Genomic DNA, 20,262 nt, shown 5'->3' with positions numbered 1-20,262 from the left:
GATACATTTTGAATTTAGTTGGCGCGATGGCGGAGAGTAGGGCTGGGCGATATATCGCACGATATTGTTATGTGCATCTTGTCAGTAAAGCCGGTTCCTTGATTAGTAGTAAATCACCTGCTTTCAGATGGAGCGGTGTTAAATTAACACTCCTGGGAGTGTATATGAGTCCACACTCAAGAGTGTAAAGTGTTAAAATTAGAGTGTTAAATTAACACTTAAGAGTGTTAAAGTTAGGGATGGCGAAAACTAAAAAATTTCTTGACCGACGACCGAGGCTCATTAACCGGTTGAAACCGGTTCGTTTAAAATATGCTATTTGAAATAACAGCCATTTCGAGCAGCTCCTGCAATTTCGCAACTCTGTCACATCTCTCTGCCGCTCTGCCTCCCGCTCACACACACACACACACACACTGCCCGTGCCCTTCCACTCACGTCACTTTTTTAAAATTCCCTACAGCGGGAAACCTATTTTTTTTACAGTCTATGCGCGAAACATGAGTCCCGCAAACGCGGCGCCGAGGAGCTTGTATGTAATCGGAGGACAAATGTCTCCTTAGTTTCAAAATGGTTTGGGTACAAGGTAATCGCGTTGAAAATAAAGGCGTTTGTCTAGCGTTAGAAGCTAATTTGAAACATTGCCGCGGCTAAGAAAATGACAGCTCCGAAGAGACGCCGCTTTAGTTTGAGGTAGTGCTAACAATAATTAAGAAAGATGATGATAGCGCTGTATGACACAAGTTGCAACTTACATCTGTGTCATTCTTTTTGGTGAAATGGTCCCACACACTACTTTTCTTTGCATGCTTCATCCTGTCGGTCTGCCCTGGCTCGAACCGCGAGTGTTTTAGCCTGTAGCCTTCACTTTTCGCGAACCAAAACATTGTGACCTCGCGCCAAATGTTTTTATTGGTTTATTAAGTACAAACAGGCGAGTTATGAAAAATTTAGTGTGAGGGATTTGTTCACTTCACACAAAAAGATCTTGGAATGAGATGGCTAACTGTAGTAACGTTTAAAGGCGGGCGTACACGGTGCGAGTTCGGACCAGGATCGGACACTCGGGAGGTCGTGAGATATTGCACACGTTGCGAGTCAGTTTAACTGATAATCGCGTCAAAGCAGCTGGTACACGGCACGACTGTCCAGCACGAATTTTATCTTGAGCCGGCAGCAATCACGTGGGCTTTCGCGCTAAACACAGAGACCGTCAATGTTGCATGCAGGCAAAGCTTCAGATAGAAAAAATGACAGAAATGTGTGTGCAAATGATTTCCCAGATAGCAAAAATCATCTGGCCCAGACACTTCGTAAGTCACTTCGGATCCGTTTTTTCCTCATCTGGACCAGAACTGGGCCAGCTCCGGATTCCTTTATGGCGATTTGGCCCAGATATGGGCCAGATCTGGTCCAGCTCTGTTTTGAATCTGGTCCAGAACCATGCCGGATCCGGGCCAGCTCATTTTGTAGACCGTACACACACACACTCGCTCTCTCTCTAAGAAGTATAAGAGGTATACATATCTAGAATTTCAAGAATCTTCTCACATGATCTAATATCTTATAGTCTTATACCACTGATATTTTTTCTGTTAGGTTTTAACATGAAATGCTTAGGCAACAAAAAGTTGAAAGTAGGCTTTAGAAGTTTACATGAAAATTTACACTTTACACTAAAATACCACCAGTGTTAGCACTAATTCACAGCTGCCCACTACTTCACAATAATCATGCATTCGGAAAAAAAAACAAATTTGACATTCAAGGGCTTTTATTTTGATCCATCTTCCATTTATTTTGATCCATCTTCCATTTATTTGAATAAACAAAATGCAAAAACAGTGCCACTGTGCATCTTTTCTTTTGATAATTTTTTCACAAGAGCTAAAATCAAAGTTCATACTCAGGAAGAAAGGTGGTTTATTAGTGGCTTGTTGGTTTATGAAAGCAAGACATTCCTTGCAATTAGTGTAGTAGAAGTAGTTTCACATGAAAAATATAATAATTTACATTTGATGCAGTAAGTTTTCTAATTTAACAAGACAAAACAGACTGTAACTGATTCTCTGATTCTTCAGATAAGTTACAAAAACAAGCTTTAGATGTTAGTTCATAAACCACTTAAGTACTTGCTGGGCTTACAAAGTTTCAAACAGTGGTACACAAATAGTTCATCTCAGAACTTCTCAATTTATATTATAAAGAATACATTAACATGCTTGTGCTTTGTACTAACACACTTTATTTGTCCCAAAAACACAAGGTGGTCTTGAGTAGCAAAGAGGCCGCAAAAAGCTGAATCCCAAAAATGTTCATCATACAACAAGAACCAAACAGAACGGGTAGGAAAGCCATGGAACTACAAACCCCTTCAGAACTGCCGTTTAATTCCCATGAGGCATCTGCAAACAAAAGACAAAGAAAAAACTGTTAGTTTTGTTGAAATCTATTAAAGCAGAGTTCAGAGACAGACTATTGATTGACTATAAATGGACCTATTTTAAGTTGAGTTGTACTGTCTGTATTTGGGCTAATAATATAATATTATGACACTGCTGTTTTTTTATTTGTAAACTAGTCTTTAAAGTCCCTGTAAAGTCAAAATTAAGTATGTGTTCTGAGATTGTTGTAAAGCAGAGAACAGTAGCCTTTCAACATAAAAACTTTATGAGAGAGAGAGAGAGAGAGAGAGAGAGAGAGAGGGGGGGTGTGTGTGTGTGTGTGTGTGTGTGTGTGTGTGTGTGTGAGAGAGAGAGAGAGAGAGAGAGAGACAGTGTATGCGCACGCTGTATGGTTGCTGCCACTGAGGTAAAGCCCCACGTGGTTGTGTATGATTTGGCAATAGGGGACAGCTGGTGAAAATCGGGCCGACTCCCCGAATTTTTAAAACATGTTTAAAAATGATCGGGAGGTCGGGGAGGTGCTCATAACGTGTTCGGTTCGGCTCGTAATTCCTCTCACACGCTGCGAGCCGCGACCATGCGAGCATCACCGATTCCACTCGATTTCTCCCGAGTGAAAAAAAATCATCTGCGAGCTCGTAAAAACAGCAAAAATCGCACCGTGTACGCCCGCTTAAGCCCACTGTCTATAATAGCCTAATTTAGAGATAACTTTTTAAAGTAACTTTTTTTTTAACCGACTACCGACAGCTTTGATCGGTTAATGTTGATACGGTCAACCATCGGTCAAACGGTCATCAGTTAACATCCCTAGTTAAAGTTAATGAGATAATTAAGTGATTAATTTAGTGATGATTGAGCATTATTGAAGACACCTGATGTTAACAAGCAGAATCGCTGAAGGAGAAAATCACAAATTGTAAGTTTAGTTGGGCTCTTGACCATTATATGTTTACTTTAAATTGTACAGTTGTTTGTCTGCTGTTATTGATTTATAACAGTAAAATGAACAAAGTGAAGTGTGATCTGATGGTGTTGGTTATGTTTTGACATAATCATGCTGTGATCTAAAAAAATTAACTTATTGAGATAGTTTGGTTTAACTTGTTAACAGCAGCTCTGTGATTCTACAGCATATGATTATCAGTACTTTAATTATAATCCAAAATATTTAATAAACTTTGTTCTGATCAAAAGACTTTCAAATAAATTCATTTAGAAACACAGACATCAATAATCAGCCTGTGAATCTCAACAATGGTGACAATAATAAAGCATGTTGCAGTGGCTGCCACCAATCACAACTCATTAATGGCTCCCATCATGCATTGCGGTATGAATAAATTATGATCTGAATTGTCTAATTTACTTTTCCTAATTGAATATTCTGCTCGTCACCATTGTTGAGATGCATAGACTGAATCTTGACTTCTGCGTGTGCCTAAAAGTACGATTTTGTTTTTAAACAACTTTTAAGAAATCCTTTGTATTATATCTAAAATTCAGGATATTTATGCAGATTCACAGTTATGCTGTAACCAACAACATAAATCGAAGTCAGAAAGAAAGATCTTAATCATTTGATCAAGTTCAAATGATGATTGTCATAATATAACCAACACCATCAGATCACTTTTTTTGTTTGTTCATCTGGCGGTTATAACTCAGATACAGCAGCCAAACAAAATCTAAAGTTAATAATATGAGGGTCAAGAGCCCAACTAAAGCAACCATTGATCGTCATAACGGTGGCTACAATTTGTGATTTTCTCCTTCAGTGATTCTGCTTGTTAACATCAGGTGTCTTCAATAATGTTCAATCATCACTAAATTAATCACTTAATTATCTCATTAACTTCAACACTCTTGAGTGTGGACTCATATACACTCCCAGGAGTGTTAATTTAACACTGGAGTTTTTGCTGTGTACAAAGAACCGTAGTTAACTGACAAGCTGAGCCATATCGCATTAATTATCGCTGGCGATACGTCCGCGATATTAATGCAATATGGCTCAGCTTGTCAGTTAACTACGGCTCTTTGTAGTAAATGCCGCTCCATCTGAAAGCAGGTGATGGTGATTTACTACTAATCAAGGAACCGGCTTTACTGATGAGATGCGCATAACAATATTGTGCGATATATCGCCCAGCCCTAGCGGAGAGTAAAGATAAACGCAACTTTTAAATACATAATTAAATTTTTAAAAACATAATTATAGGCTTAAGTGCAGAGTCCGAAAGTTGGTCGTTTTGTCGCTATGGTTACACACACAAACACACACACACATCGTTGGCAGTGCGCTCAAAGTCATCTGTCAGTTGTGCAGTTACCCAAAATCCCCTGAATGAAGTTAAAACCCATCATGTCACTGAAATGTGTTTTTTAAATCAAGTGATCAAAGTGCTTGTTGCCTCTGCGATCTGTGGCGCGGATACAGTGTTTTCTCGTGTGGCTCGCACACACCCCCGCTCTATCTTTCACTCGGACGCGCGCTTCAATCCATTGCGGCAATGCATCGAATGCTTAAACTTTTATGTAGCCACGCAACAATAATTTCAGCATGCATTCATTGTATACACCGGGACGTGATGGAGGAACAAATATTGTATTGCAGTCTTTGCGAGACCTTGTTTGTATGTCACGTCTGCCAAATAGTTACAGACAACAACAAAAAATGAAAATCCCCAGCCTGCTTCTCCAAATCCACTCGTACTTTTGGGGAAGACATTATAATCGGCTACCAAAGTAATTGAGCATAGAACATTTTCAATTAACAAAAAATATAATATTACAAAACGTGCTAATATACTTAGCCTAAGTGAAAAATCAAAATGCTGTTCTTTTTCTATTTAACAAAATGCATATTTGCAATAAAACATTCCCATTTTCAAAGCTACACTATGTGTAGGTGTCTCCAATGAATGCAATTTGAAGTTAAATTGCAGTTAAATGCAATCCTTTTTTTAATGTTGTATTAAGAAGACAAAACTAAGGCCAAATGGCCTTTACTATTTAAGTTTGTATTCATAGTTTTACATGTTGTACATGTTTTACAGTAAGTTGACTTAACTGTATTGTTATATAATTGTTTGCACTGGCACGTATAAACACTAAATGGGTAAAAATTGCAATAAATATGCTTGATCATTTTACAGCCACATAATTTTCGTTATGCATTATTTGTTTTGGTTGTTTAAAAACACACAAAAAAATTGTATCGATTAATCGATCGATTAAGTGCTAGATTAATCGATTACAAAAAGAATCGATAGCTGCAGCCCTACTAGGATGTGTATTACTCGACGCCAGGATGTGGTGTGTTATGTGGATCGTGACGTGTTCTGTGACGTGGAGCGGAGATGCGCTGACCCAGGCGGCGCATGCGCGTGAAGTTTTGTTGTTGTTTTATCTTCCTTCGCCATTAAAGGCTTGACTAAACCAGTCTCTCGTGTCAGCGGTTCTCTGTATCTTATTATACACTGGCGTGGTGGCAGCTTTAACGCACTCACTCCCCAAACAGCCTGGTGAGTTCATGCGAGATTAATTCACACTATCGACGCGCATAAACGAGCCGCGTTGTGGATTATCTCTGCTGGTGTACCGCGAGACTTTAAGCCATGGCGAATACACACAGAGCACCGAAACAATGGTGCCTCACAAAAGTTGAGACTGTAAATTCATTTGAGAACTGGCGTCAGAACCTCGTCTACACTTTATCTCTGGATACAGAGTTCGCTCCGTTTCTAGTCGACGGCGCGCGCTGGGGAAAAAAGACGAGGGCTTCACCATTCAGAGGTTTTACCGATGATGACGCAGATGTTCCCGCGGCGCAACGGCGCACGCGCCAACAAAAGGTCAGCATGCTTGAGCTTATGCTGGGGCAGATCGCTAACTACTGCCCAGTTATTTCCCGAAATACTGTTGTTAAGAGCTCTACATGCATTGATAACATATGGCAGACAATCAGACTACATTATGGTTTCCAGTCGACTGGTGCACATTTTATTGATTTTTCTGCTATTAAACTAGAGTCTAATGAAGGACCAGAGGATTTATACCAGAGATTAATGGCTTTTGTTGAGGACAATCTACTACGCAGAGACTCTGGTATTACTCACGGAGGTGAACCCATCGCAGAGGATGAGGAGCTCTCCCCCACGATAGAAAACTTTGTTGTTCTCACTTGGCTTCGTCTTATACACAGCGAGTTGCCGAAGCTTGTAAAGCAGAGGTATGGCACAGAGTTACGTTCACGCACTCTGGCGTCCATTAAACCAGAGATATCTCAAGCCCTGTGCTCATTACTAGACGAGCTGCAGTCCTCAGAGGATGCTAGAGCAATGCGCTCGGCTGTGTCTAACCCCCCAAGACAGAAGCTGGCTTCACTGGGTCGACTAAAGAAATCCTGCCCACTTTGTAAAGAGGCTCGCAGACCAGACAATCACTTTCTCAGTAAGTGCCCCTTTCTGCCCCCTCCTGACAGAGCTTTCATTGCTAAGGCGCGGCAAGTTGCTGGCTCACTGAGTCACTCTGACAGCGAGTCTGAGGACGACAACAAGGACAGTGCATCCAACCTTAAGGCAGTACAGCGCGTTCATATTATGCAGTCACCATGCATCGAAGCCTTCCATGGCCACATCCCCATTAGGCTGACCATTGACAGTGGGGCGACAGGCAACATGATAAGGGCAGCATGTGCGAGCAGACTGGGCCTTAAAGTCTCCAGTAGTACACAGTCAGCTCGTCAGGCAGATGGCTCCTCACCATTGAAGGTAGTGGGGGAGACACGCACACACTTTCAGAGAGATGGTCACAAGCTCTTTTTCGACGGACTTGTGGTAGAGAACCTGGATTCTGACATTCTCGCTGGCATCCCCTTTATGGAATGTAATGACATCTCCATCCGCCCTGCTCGACATCAGGTCAGTGTGGGGTCTGACACATACGAGTATGGTGCCAGTCAAACGTATGGAGACAGACATGCCATTCGCCGAGCTCACGTACTCCGTGCCACCTCATCACATACTGTGTGGCCGGGGGATTTTGTCGAACTTGAGCTTCCAGCAGAACTAGCAAACATTAGCGACAAGCTTGCTGTTGAGCCGCACGAGGGCCGTACACACTGGTTTGCCCCATCATTGGTCGTAGGGGTATCCGGAAAAATCAGGATTCCCAATTTGACTGACGTACCGCAGGGGATTAAGAAACATGACCATGTATGCCGTGTTCGCATGACCTACGTTCCGGAGTCCCTAACTGAACAGGCCCCAATGGAGACTCCTCAGGCCACTGTTTGCAAGTCCAGTTCGCCCAGTTTAACACTATTCTCTGACCTTATCTCATTAGACCCCAACGGTATTATGACGGCAGACATCAGAGGAAAATTTCACGAGATTCACAGGAAATTTGATGAGGTCTTCAATCCGCAGTTTGGAGGCTATAATGGCGCTGCTGGCCCCTTCCAGGCGAGGGTAAACATGGGACCTGTCCAGCCACCGCAACGGAAGGGAAGAGTTCCGCAGTACTCTAGGGGCCAGTTACAGGAGCTGCAGGCTCAATTCGACGAGCTAGAATCACTAGGCGTTTTTCGAAAGCCTGAAGACATTGACATTGATGTTGAATATGTCAACCCATCATTTCTTATCAAAAAACCTAATGGCGGGTTTCGTCTCGTTACAGCTTTCGCCGATGTGGGTCGTTATAGCAAACCCCAGCCATCCCTTATGCCAAATGTGGACGCCACGTTGCGTCAGATTGCTCAGTGGAGGTATATTATCGCCACTGACCTCACCAAGGCGTTCTACCAAATTCCACTATCCAAAGCCTCCATGAAGTACTGCGGGGTCGTCACGCCATTTAAAGGAGTCCGGGTGTATGCCAGATGTGCCATGGGCATGCCTGGTTCAGAAACTGCATTAGAAGAATTGACCTGTCGGGTACTCGGTGATCTCCTTCAACAGGGACAGGTGGCTAAGGTTGCTGATGACCTGTATTGTGGGGCTGACACTCTTGAGGGTCTTCTTGCAGTGTGGGAAAAGGTCTTAGTGGCTCTCCAGGCATGCAATATGTGCTTAGCTCCCAGTAAGACTGTCGTTGCCCCGGTCCAGACCGACATATTGGGGTGGGTGTGGAGTCAGGGTACTATTCGTGCTAGTTCACACCGCATTGCAACATTGGCTTCGTGTGCTCCCCCTGCGACTGTTCGTGGCTTACGGTCCTTCATCGGTGCGTATAAAGTCCTAGCACGTGTTCTTAAGGGTTGTGCGTCGATCCTTGCTCCCTTCGACAATGTGGTCGCTGGGGGTGAGTCGACGGCTGCGATTGTGTGGTCAGATGAGCTTCTCCAGTGTTTTCAAAAGGCTCAGCAGGCGTTATCTACTAGTTGCGCTGTGACGATACCGCGTCCTGATGATCAGCTTTGGATTGTCACTGATGGTGCTCTCAGGGATCCAGGGTTAGGCGCTACAATGTATGTTACACGGGGGGAAAAGCTGCTGATCGCTGGATATTTCAGCGCTAAACTTCGAAAGAATCAGATTAATTGGCTTCCGTGCGAGATTGAGGCCCTGGCTATAGCTGCCTCCCTCAAACATTGCAGCCCATACATTATTCAGTCATCACAGAAGGCATGTGTGCTCACTGACAGTAAACCATGCGTACAGGCCTTTGAAAAGCTGTGCAGGGGCGAATTCTCTGCAAGCCCGCGAGTTACCACTTTCTTGTCCACTGCAAGCCGCTTCCAGGTCTCTGTTAGGCATGTCGCTGGGGCTGCCATTCTCCCGTCAGATTATGCTAGTCGTAATGCTGCTCAATGTGATAGTCCTTCATGTCAAGTTTGCAACTTCGTCCGTGAATCTATGGTCTCTGTGGTGTGTCGTACTGACGTCGCTGACATCTTGCGTGGAGCTCAAAAGGTACCCTTTGCCAATAGAGCCACGTGGGTGTCCATTCAGGCAGAGTGTCCGGACCTTCGTAGGGTGCACGCGCATCTTCGGCAGGGTACGCGCCCTTCCAAGAGGGTTACTAATGTTAAAGATGTGAAACGTTATTTGAACACTGTTACCTTGGCAAGAGATGGGCTTTTAGTCGTACGACGCAACACACCACTGTCGACCACCACTGAGTGCATCGTCGTTCCTAGGTCAGTGTTGCATGGTTTGCTTATGTCATTGCATATTAGGTTAGATCACCCCTCGGCACACCAGTTGAGACTCGTTATCGACAGGTACTTCTATGCACTGGATTTGGAGGCTGCCGTCCGGCTTACTAGTAAGGGATGTCACCAATGTGCTTCACTGGCACAGTCCCCAGTGTTCGCAGTGGAGCAGTCCTGCTGCGATCCACCTGAGACGGTCGGGTCTACCTTTGCAGCTGACGTGCTTAAACGTGAACGTCAGCTCATCCTAGTCGTTCGTGAGTGTGTGACATCCTTCACAGCTGCATTGTTGATTGATGACGAACGGAAGGAAACGTTGCGGGATGGTATCATCCGTATGTGTATTAGCCTTCGTCCGCTCGATGGCCCCTTTGCCGTAGTTAGAACGGACCCAGCACCAGGTTTCTCAGCACTGGCCAAAGACGCAATGCTTGCTCAACACAGGCTGGCCATTGAGGTAGGCGATGCTAAAAATATTAACAAAAATCCAGTGGCGGAAAAGGCTATACAGGAGCTACAGGGCGAGATTTTACGTCTAGAACCACACTGCGGGGTCGTCACCCCCGTGTTGCTGTCGGTAGCTGTTGCTCAGTTAAATAGCCGTGTCCGGTCTCGTGGTATGTCCGCCCGTGAAATGCTGTTGCAGCGTGATCAGTTCTCTCTCGAGCAATTACCAGTGCGTGACCGGGAACTGATTTCCATGCAGCATGCACAACGCCTCGCTAATCACCCCCATAGTGTCAAGGCAAAAGCACCACGAAGTCGGGGTGCACCCAGACCAGATATTAGCCCGGGCGACCTTGTTTACCTTTATAGTGACCGCAATAAGTCCCGAGCTCGAAGCCGATATCTCGTGCTTAGATCTGACGGTACGTGGTGCAACATCCGCAAGTTTACAGGCTCCCAGCTGCGGCGTGCTTCTTATAGGGTCCGCTTATCTGATTGTTATAAAGTTGACTCTTTCCCAAGTGTTCTAGGTCATTGTGAAGACGGTGCAGCATCTGAGAGTGAAGAGGAGTGTGAAGAGGAGGGCGGAGTGCCACTTAGCGCTCCCTCAAGTGGTCCAGATATCCCCTTGGCGATAGCAGAGCCTGCTTCACCTCCAGGATCTGATGGCAGCGGACGTCAGGAGGATAGACAGGTGTCCCCGTCTTGTTTGGTGGAGGTTCCATGTCACCAGTTGGCCTCTCCATCAACTTTCCCGGTGCAGGTCCCACGGCGGTCTGCTCGTCTCCGTCGGCCTCCTGACAAGTTGAAAGATTATGAGCTTCAGTAGATGGGCTGCCTTCGCCTGTATCCTTATTTTGGCTTAAAAGTATTTTCTTTAAAACGTTGCATCAGTGTTCTATGCAGCTCCGTGAGATATTCTGTGTGTATTACGGCACGAATGGTTCAGTCATCTTATCTTGTGTTGTCACATTCCACCTTTTTGTTTCCCTGTTTGTGTGTTTCTCAAGCTGGAAAAGAGGGCGTAGAATCCGGAGGAAAACGGGTGGCGCCAGGATGTGGTGTGTTATGTGGATCGTGACGTGTTCTGTGACGTGGAGCGGAGATGCGCTGACCCAGGCGGCGCATGCGCGTGAAGTTTTGTTGTTGTTTTATCTTCCTTCGCCATTAAAGGCTTGACTAAACCAGTCTCTCGTGTCAGCGGTTCTCTGTATCTTATTATACACTGGCGCGATGTATGACTCTCAAATGTGGTTATTCAAGAATCGTCACCATGGAAACTTCAGCACGAAGTTTAATACCATCCGCTGCCAATGAAGACCACAAATATTCTTTCCTGCAGTTCACAAAGTGAAGGCGCTGCAGAAAGAGATTTTAATCGATCTTATTTTACTGCCTTTCAGGGAAGATTGCAGGACTTCAACTTTCCCTCAGGATCCTACGGTGACCGGGAGGGGACATGTTCGGTTCACTTATTTTTGTCGTGGCCACAACATATAAACTCGTGGGAACGTGATATTAAGTCGTGGGAACGTCATAATATCTCGTGGGAACGTCATATTAAGTCGTGGCCACGAGATCATTTTGTTGAGGTAATCGTGGCCACGCGATGCAAAGTCGTGGCCTCGAGATCATATGTTGAGGGAACGATATATTTTTCTCGTGGCCACGAGATCATTTTGTTGAGGTAACGACATCATTATGTCGTGGCCACGCGTTGAGGGAGCCACAGCGGCCAATACTGTAACCGTACCATAGACTGGGCTACAGCAGAGATGGAGATGACAGAAGAAATAACATTTCACTTTAAATTAGGAATGTCATATAAAGGTATAGTGCGGTCTTTGGCATTAAGACATGGGTACGTTATAAGTGAGAGACACATGAAGCGCATTCTTAGACTTTGTCGCACGCATATTTAGGGACCGTCTCAAAATTACATGCGACATTGGCATAAACATTTCTAACTTCAATAGCATTTGAAGACAATGACTTACAGTCATAAAACCAACTGTACACTGTTCACCCAGGTCTCATGTATATGATGCACACCTTTTAGATTTTTTATATTTATGACAATAAACTGCTAAATCATATGCAAATATTGTAGGCCTATTTCACTACTGCCACATACCTGACACCTATATGAACAATGTACAGTTGGTTTTATGACTGTAAGTCATTGTCTTCAAATGCTATTGAGCTTTAAATATTGTCATATTCTGTATATGATCCCATACAGTAGTGAAATACATAGCAATATTTGCATATGATTTAGCAGTTTATTGTCATAAATATAAAAAATATTAAAGGTGTGCATCATACATGAGACCTGGGTGAACAATGTACAATTGGTTTTATGACTGTAAGTCATTGTCTTCAAATGCTGTTGAAGTTAGAAACGTTTATGCCAATGTCGCATGTAATTTTGAGACGGTCCCTAAATATGCGTGCGACAAAAAAAGTCTAAGAATGCGCTTATCTTTATAACGTACCCATGTCTTAATGCCAAAGACCGCACTATATCTTTATGAAATTCCTAATTTAAAGTGAAATGTTATTTCTTCTGTCATCTCCATCTCTGCTGTAGCCCAGTCTATGGTACGGTTACAGTATTGGCCGCTGTGGCTCCCTCAACGCGTGGCCACGACATAATGATGTCGTTACCTCAACAAAATGATCTCGTGGCCACGAGAAAAATATATCGTTCCCTCAACATATGATCTCGAGCTAGATTTAAATAGCTGCTAGATTTAAATAGCCAGTAGACAACGCTGTAGTTTCTTGCAGTTAAAAAGTTTCTTGCAAACTGTTTCTTGCAGTCAGGGGCAGCGCTGGATAATTTTTAACGCATGTGCTGAGGGCACACACATGTGTGTGTGTGTGTGTGTGTGTGTGTGTATATATATATATATATATATATATATATATATATATATATATATATATATATATATATATATATATATATATAATTAATAAATGAGCAAAACTTGGCCACAAAATATTTAATATTCAATTATTTTAATGATCACAATTAAAGTTTTAATTTTATTAAATTGAACAAGCGCAAAATTCAGCAATCAAATATTCAAAAAGACTTAATAATAATGTTATTTCTCTCTATAGGCGCGTTTACTACGAATATGGCGATCGTCAACTTCATCTTTGCCAGACACTGACAGAAAACACTATTTTATAAATAAAAATCAATGCACGCATCCCCGGATTTACAAATGCACATCTTGCTTGTTGCACGCACATTATGTCGAAATAACGAGATATTATGTTGAAATAACATTATTATTAAGTCTTTTTGAATGCTGAATTTTGCGCTTGTTCATTTAATAAAATTACGCCTATATATAGCCTATATATATACTATTAATAAATGAGCAAAACTTGGCCACAAAATATTTAATATTCAATTATTTTAATGATCACAATTAAAGTTTTAATTTTATTAAAACGCGTGCACTGATTTTTATTTATAAAATAGTGTTTTCTGTCAGTGTCTGTGCATGGCAAAGATGAAGTTGACGATCGCCATTATTCGTAGTAAACGCGCCTATAGAGAGAAATGCACATAATGGATTACATAAGAGAGTAGCCTATTTCTTTTTGTTTTGAATTATTTCGTTTAAAGACATTTCAAGCTTTGTGTATTTGAGGATGAGATGCGCTCCAGTTAACGTACAATGCAAGTGACCGCTCGGGCGCCTCAATGATTAAATTGTCTATTTTGCTCTTATTTATTCAGTCCAGGTAATTGTTTGATGAAAAAAATATTAAAATTAAGATACAATTTATACAAAACGAAATTCACTTTAAAGAAAGGCTTTCTACAAAACAAAACTTAATGAAGTGGTCAAAATTATGTCCGACTCGCTCCATGTCTCTCTACTCGTGCTGTTCACTTTTCATAATCAACATAGGCAGATGGAAAAAAATAACATAACATTAACTAAATGCGCTTTTTTAATGGCAGTAGGCTAGTTTAAAACAGTACATTAGGCCTAGACTCTCTATTTGTAAAGATTGCTGCACATTTATTTAATTCTGAATTTTGCACACACAAGTTGAAAGGCATTTGTTCAAATCAAGTTCACGGATAATTGTGCGTGCATTTATTAATCATTATGATACTAAAATCATAACAAAGTAGGCTATGCAATGTACAAAAAATCAGATGAGCCCAGAATATGAACACAACGTTTAATTACACGTTAAGAATTTTCCTTCCATATAGTAAACCATTATAAGAACGTTTAATTTAATTTAAAAACATCCACATGCCGAGAATCAAGAGCACCATCCCCTGTGTTGTGCGTTTGAAATGTGGCGCGTTTACGATGATGTCATGGCAGTAGAGGCGGCAACTATAACGATCAGTCCCACCCAGTTTGAAGCGGTACTAACTGCAATGGAAAAGCAACCGAGCTAAAGCGAACCGAACCGTGCTGTACCGAGTCGAGTCGTACCACGCAGTGGAAAAGCGCCAAATGACCAACATAATAGCTGCACAGCCCTTATAATAAATTAACAAACTGAACATGGGCTTTTTTACATATATATACACTGCAAAAAGAGATGTGTCAAAAACAACACATGTGACTGTGTAGATAGCATTTCGACACATGTTGTGTAGATTAGCACACAATGTGTTAAAACATTTTTTTTTTTATTCTGCACTGCTGGATAGCATGATGTAGTTTCACAAGATCATTATAACTAACAGCACATTAATAAATTAAATGTGCACCATTCATTTAATCATAAACTTGATCATGACATCATCAAGAAACATCTGATCATATTTTCTCTCACCATAACAAATGTATTTTATTTAAATACAGTTAAAGCAGCCAGAGAAAAACTGAAAGAAGAGTAAAGGGTCAAGAGCTCAAATAAAGGAGCCATTAATCGCGATTCTGGTGACTTCAAATAAAACATTCAATGAAACATCAACATCTAAACCTCAGTTAATTCTCAATAAGAGCTTGTCTATGTAGATTCATGATGTCTAAAACATCCAAATGTTCAAACAAACTCTTTATTAAACGTCACTGGACTCCATAAACACAAGTTAACAATACGTTTCAATTTTCATCCGAACACTCAGTTGTAAAAACACAGGAAGTAACTCTGGCAAATACACACCGACTACTACAGTCACATGTGACACATATCTGACACAAGTTGTGTAATTATGACACATTAGTGTGTAAAAGGTTTCAACACACTTCTGTGTGAGAGGAATAACACATTAGTTGTGTTAAAGGTAATACAAAATGTGTAGTCCTTATAAACACAGAGATGTGTTAAGAATCGACACAGGTTGTGTGTTAAATTTGACACAACATGTGTTGTCCTTGAGCACACACACTACATGTGTTAAATTCTACACAACATGTGTTAAAATCTACACAGCATGTGTCATTTTTAACACATCTCTTTTTACAGGTTGTGTTGTTTTCAACTCATCATTTTATAAGAGCGTGCCGACACTCACCATCACTGTGAATGGTATGCAGTGTTTGCTATGTTCTCAAACAAACAGGCCAGTGGAAATACAAGTTATTTATATACAATATTTTGTCAGTTACTACATTTTGATTAAATTCAAAGTGTAAACTCTGTTAACTGTAATCTCTTCATGAACTTTTGTCAAAAGCAGCATTATCAATTAGGGGTTGAAGTGTGAATAACTGAATAATGTCCAGTACAGTGAGTCTGTCCAGTCATTGAGCTTGAAACATTGTCTTGTACTTTGTGTGCACATGCATTCTGTACTCGACTATTGATTAAACGGTTAATATTGTTGCATCTGGGCCTTTCGCTTTATTTTTTAAAATGACACAATTTGTGTGTTAAAATGCAGGGGTGCAAACACATGTATGGTCAAAAAAGAGAGAGGTAATCGAAGCCCTCGTCCCACGGCAAATATCCAGATACTACATTGCCACCATCCCCAACCCACCCCTATAGGCACATAGAGTCAAATGAAATTTAGAAAAACTATCTTGCACTTCTTCTTCTTGCTTTACTGCTACTTCCTGAAAACAATTTCACCTGATGATTTGAATAGCTCTTTTTGTAAAGAATTAATAATTCTAGGATGATTGGGGTAATTGTGTAGGGTAGGCCTAGTGCATTTGCATAGAAACTAATAAACAAAATATAAATATAAATACAATAAAACACAAATACACGAGAAATAAAGCAGTTCTTTATGTTTTTCAGGTAAATTAACTGTATTAACCCATTTAATCCCAAATTTTTCCCAGACACAAAAATATCCAAATCATGTGTCATTAGTATCCCTTTGAAACAATCAGTCATAATTTTTTGAAATTTTCATGGAAAAGTGTGTGAAAAAGTGTGTTTTATGATCGGTCACAATTGTGACCGGTGGGATACTGTGTTGTATCAACCATTGTATTGATTTAATATAGGTCTATTTGACCTATGCAGTGTGTTTGTGTGTGTTTTTGTGCGTGTGTGTGTGTGTGTTTTTTTTTGTGTGTTTTTTTGTGTCTGTGTGTGTGTGAGTGTGTGGGGAGATCAGACATCAGAGGAGACGTGACCATGTCTGAGTGTGTGTCTGTGTGTGTTTGTGTATGTGTGTTTGTGTGTGTGTGTGTTTCTGTGTGTGTTTCTCTGTGTGTGTCTGTGTGTGTGTGGAGATCAGACATCAGAGAAGACGTGACCATGTGTGTGTGTGTGTGTGTGTGTGTGTGTGTGTGTGTGTTTGTGTGTGTGTGTGTGTGGGTGGGTGGGTGTGTGTGTTTCTGTGTATGTGTGTGTGTGTGTGTGTGTGTGGAGATCAGACATCAGAGGAGACGTGACCGTGTGTGTGTGTGTGTGTGTGTGTGTGTGTGTGTGTGTGTGGAGATCAGACATCAGAGGAGACGTGACCGTGTGTGTGTGTGTGTGTGTGTCTGTGTGTGTGTGTCTGTGTGTGTGTGTGTGTGTGTGTCTGTGTGTGTGTGTGTCTGTGTGTGTCTGTGTGTGTGTGTGTCTGTGTCTGTCTGTGGAGATCAGACGTGACCGTGTGTGTGTGTGTGTGTGTGTGTGTGTGTGTAAAATTAGGTAGAAAGTAAGGTAGAACAGTTAGCCTATGTGTATTAGTATGTAGATACAATGGGTTATCCCACCGGTCACTATTGTTGCCGTTGACATGTTTGTGAGTACTATGACCACATTAAACAAAGTTGAGTAATTGCAAATGCATATATCAATACTAGACACCTTAAACATGATATGTACCAAAAATCTATGTCCTATCTTTATGTTAACATACTTTACCACCCTTTTCTTTGGGAGCTTTCTTGCTGCCATTATTTTTTCTTGGGGCAAACAGGAAATAAACAGCTCTGGTCATGTGACAATTTACAGTAAACATGCGACACTGCACATATTTCATTGAGACCCTTTATTATTTCAATATCTGCTGGAAATGCATTGATAGATCATTCAGTAACATTTTTATAGCCTTAGAAATGAAAAAAAATTTTAAGGTCACTATTGTGACCGGTGGGATTAAATGGGTTAAGTATTAATACAGTTTATCTTTTGACAAAACGTGATTTTTTTCTTTCTCTTTTGTTGTTTGATTAACTTTGGTGACACAAACAGCTGCAGGTATATTGGGTGCTGTCCCTTTAAGACGAATGCACGTATCTAATACCGGTAATGACACGCATCCGTTTTATTTTGACTGCGTTTACGGGGAAACTCGTTGAGACAGACACTGGCTTATTTTTTCGTGCACATGTCTGTTCAAACACAAATAGATAAGAAAGAAAAGGGAATTCGGTGTGTAAAGGCAATTTTCAAAAGTTAATAACAAACAGCATCAATGGTGTAAGAACTTTCAAGAGGCAAAACTGTAATAAAGAGAAAAGTTTATTCTTTGAGGATTCTTTTCACAAAAACCGCAGCTACCCGGTTTGGAAAACAGAATACCTGTAGACTCAATAAAGCATAGACATTTTATACAGTTTCTTGGCAAAAAAACTCCTCCTTCCAGGTTTCTTGTAAATTTCCAGAAAGATACCCCCTATCTTCAGCTAGTTCGGACTGGTTTCTACCCCCCCCCCCCCCCGGTGCAGGTCACACTGTTCTTTGTCCCTGAGACACCCAAAGGCCTTCATCTATGACCTAAATTGCCTCCCGCTTCCCTAAGGAGAGGGCCTGGTGCTTCTTTTATTAGTTAAATAACCCTGTATTCTTCTAACCAAACTCTTTCTCGTGCTCAGGTATTTCACTATCTTCCTGCCCATCCGTCTTATTGGCCTGCTCTTTCCTGTCCCCTCCTCAGCTGCTGGAAAACCTCACAGAAACATATGATTAAACAGTTTGAAAACAAATGATTATAAGAAATACTCACGAACTTCACGTGCTGTCTGCGACTGCGTGGCTCTGTGCGCCGACAGACCATCTATATTTGGATGTTAAACATAATATGTATAGCCTGATACAGCAAAGACAACGTCGGCAGTATTGACGGCAAAATTGGCTACAGAATATTTCGTTCTGTAGGCCTATTGACAGAGGCAATATTTGAAAATTGATAATTAGGCCTATTTTTTAAATTACAATTATATATGCATTTGTCAAAAACCGAGAGACTTTCAAGCATCAAAATGTAATTTATTAATATGTATTTGCGCCTTCTATTTTGTCTGAAAACTTCCAACACTCTTGCATGTCGCGTGAAAAATAGGCGTCGGTTGCGGTTCTATTTCTAGCACGCGGTTTCGGCGCGGCTCGAGAAGTGTGTGTGTCACGCAGGCATTGTGCTCTAACACAAGCTCTAACCAGTTAACATGAGAGCCGACATAAAAACGGACACTCCACGCCACGCAGAGAGAAATGTGATGCAGTGGCAGATCCAGACTTCCAGAGTGAGAGTGAGACAGAAACACTAGTGGTTCACGCTTGCGCACATACTGCTGGTTTGGCGCGCAGTGTTCTGATTCGCTTATTTCCTATTTACTTGTTGGTGGACGCAATCCAGAATTACTGTTGGTTAAATTATAATCAGACACAACGTGTCATTTTTAACATCTCTTTTTAGAGTGATATATATCACGGGCGGGTCGCGGGAATGGGGGTGTTTCATTAATAATATTATTCTTAGTGTTTTTGTTGTTGTTATTAATAATTGCTCAAGTACAAAGTATTTATTGAATTTCCACATGTGCGTGTGAGTGAGTGAGTGAGTGAGAGAGAGAGAGAGAGAGATTATAACTGGTGTTGTTTATTGTAAGTGTCTGCCTTTTTGGAATTGTTGCCTTCAACCTGCACTCTCTTCCTCTGTCTCCTCTCCTACCTTTCTCTCCACCTTCTCTAGGCCAGCATCATCTAACCTGGCCTTTTTAGGGGGCTTTCCTCTCAGGGCGAATGAGAGGATGATTAATTGCTTTTTTACCTGACATCTTTGAAAGACAGATGCAATGATTAATGCATCCATGGCCAGGATATAATTATAAAATATGACATGATTTTAAAAGTGACCTATAACATCGACTATGCAATACACTTTAATTTATTTAGTGCTAATAAAATTAGTAAGCCTATTTGTAGAGAGAGGTGTTTAATGTGACAATATGTCAGTCATCGTGTGATAACGAAAATATGACTAGGCCTAGACCACTTGTTCTGAGCAGGTGTACAGGCTGTATAACTGTTGGCCAAGTTACAGTCAGACACTCATGAAAAACTGATGCTAATTATCTGGGAAACATTCTAACAGCAGTCAAGTTGTCACTGTTTGTGTCAAACAAGTTGTGAATTTGTTGTAACATTATAAAACAGGAGATCATGACTTACCCTGTGCTCAAAGTGATGCTCGGAGCTCAAGTGGTTGTTTCCTCTGTGGGTGAAGAAACTTTGACTTTGACGCACTTTGAGAATCACGTGAACAATTCCAGAATATGCTTTTTTTTTTTCATTGGTTGTTGCGTTAAATCTTACCCAGATACAATAGTGCTATTTTCTGATTGGCTATTGTGTACCCACTTTCTTTTTTTTGATTGGCTGATAAGTGGCAGGCTCGACTAAGAATTCCAGGGGAGACGTTCCACACCTATGGTTCCACAGTGAGAGAGGCGCGGCCAGAAAAGTTTTGGGCGCTGCGGCATATTGAATATATTATAAATAGGTTTTCCGCGTGAGAAATACAATGTGTGGCGGAAGACCGAAATGAGTGACTGTCATATATATATATATATATATATGGAATGC

General features: G+C 41.4%; 1 long non-coding RNA gene across 1 annotated transcript; it reads right to left on the bottom strand.

Moving 5' to 3' along the window:
• Positions 1 to 1,798: 1,798 nt before the first annotated feature.
• On the bottom strand, positions 1,799 to 19,941 carry LOC311087647. The gene is made up of 3 exons (XR_014607336.1): positions 19,849 to 19,941; positions 18,404 to 18,454; positions 1,799 to 2,405 (listed from the first exon to the last, which is right to left on the bottom strand). It is a non-coding gene; the product is annotated as an uncharacterized lncRNA (long non-coding RNA).
• Between the last annotated feature and the right edge of the window lie 321 nt (positions 19,942 to 20,262).

Source organism: Abramis brama (genome assembly GCF_963993115.1).
Source record: "Abramis brama genome assembly, chromosome: 1".
Classification (NCBI taxonomy): Eukaryota; Metazoa; Chordata; class Actinopteri; order Cypriniformes; family Leuciscidae; genus Abramis; species Abramis brama.
The sequence above is the reverse complement of the archived record's forward strand: the minus strand, read 5'-3'. Positions and strand labels throughout refer to the sequence as shown.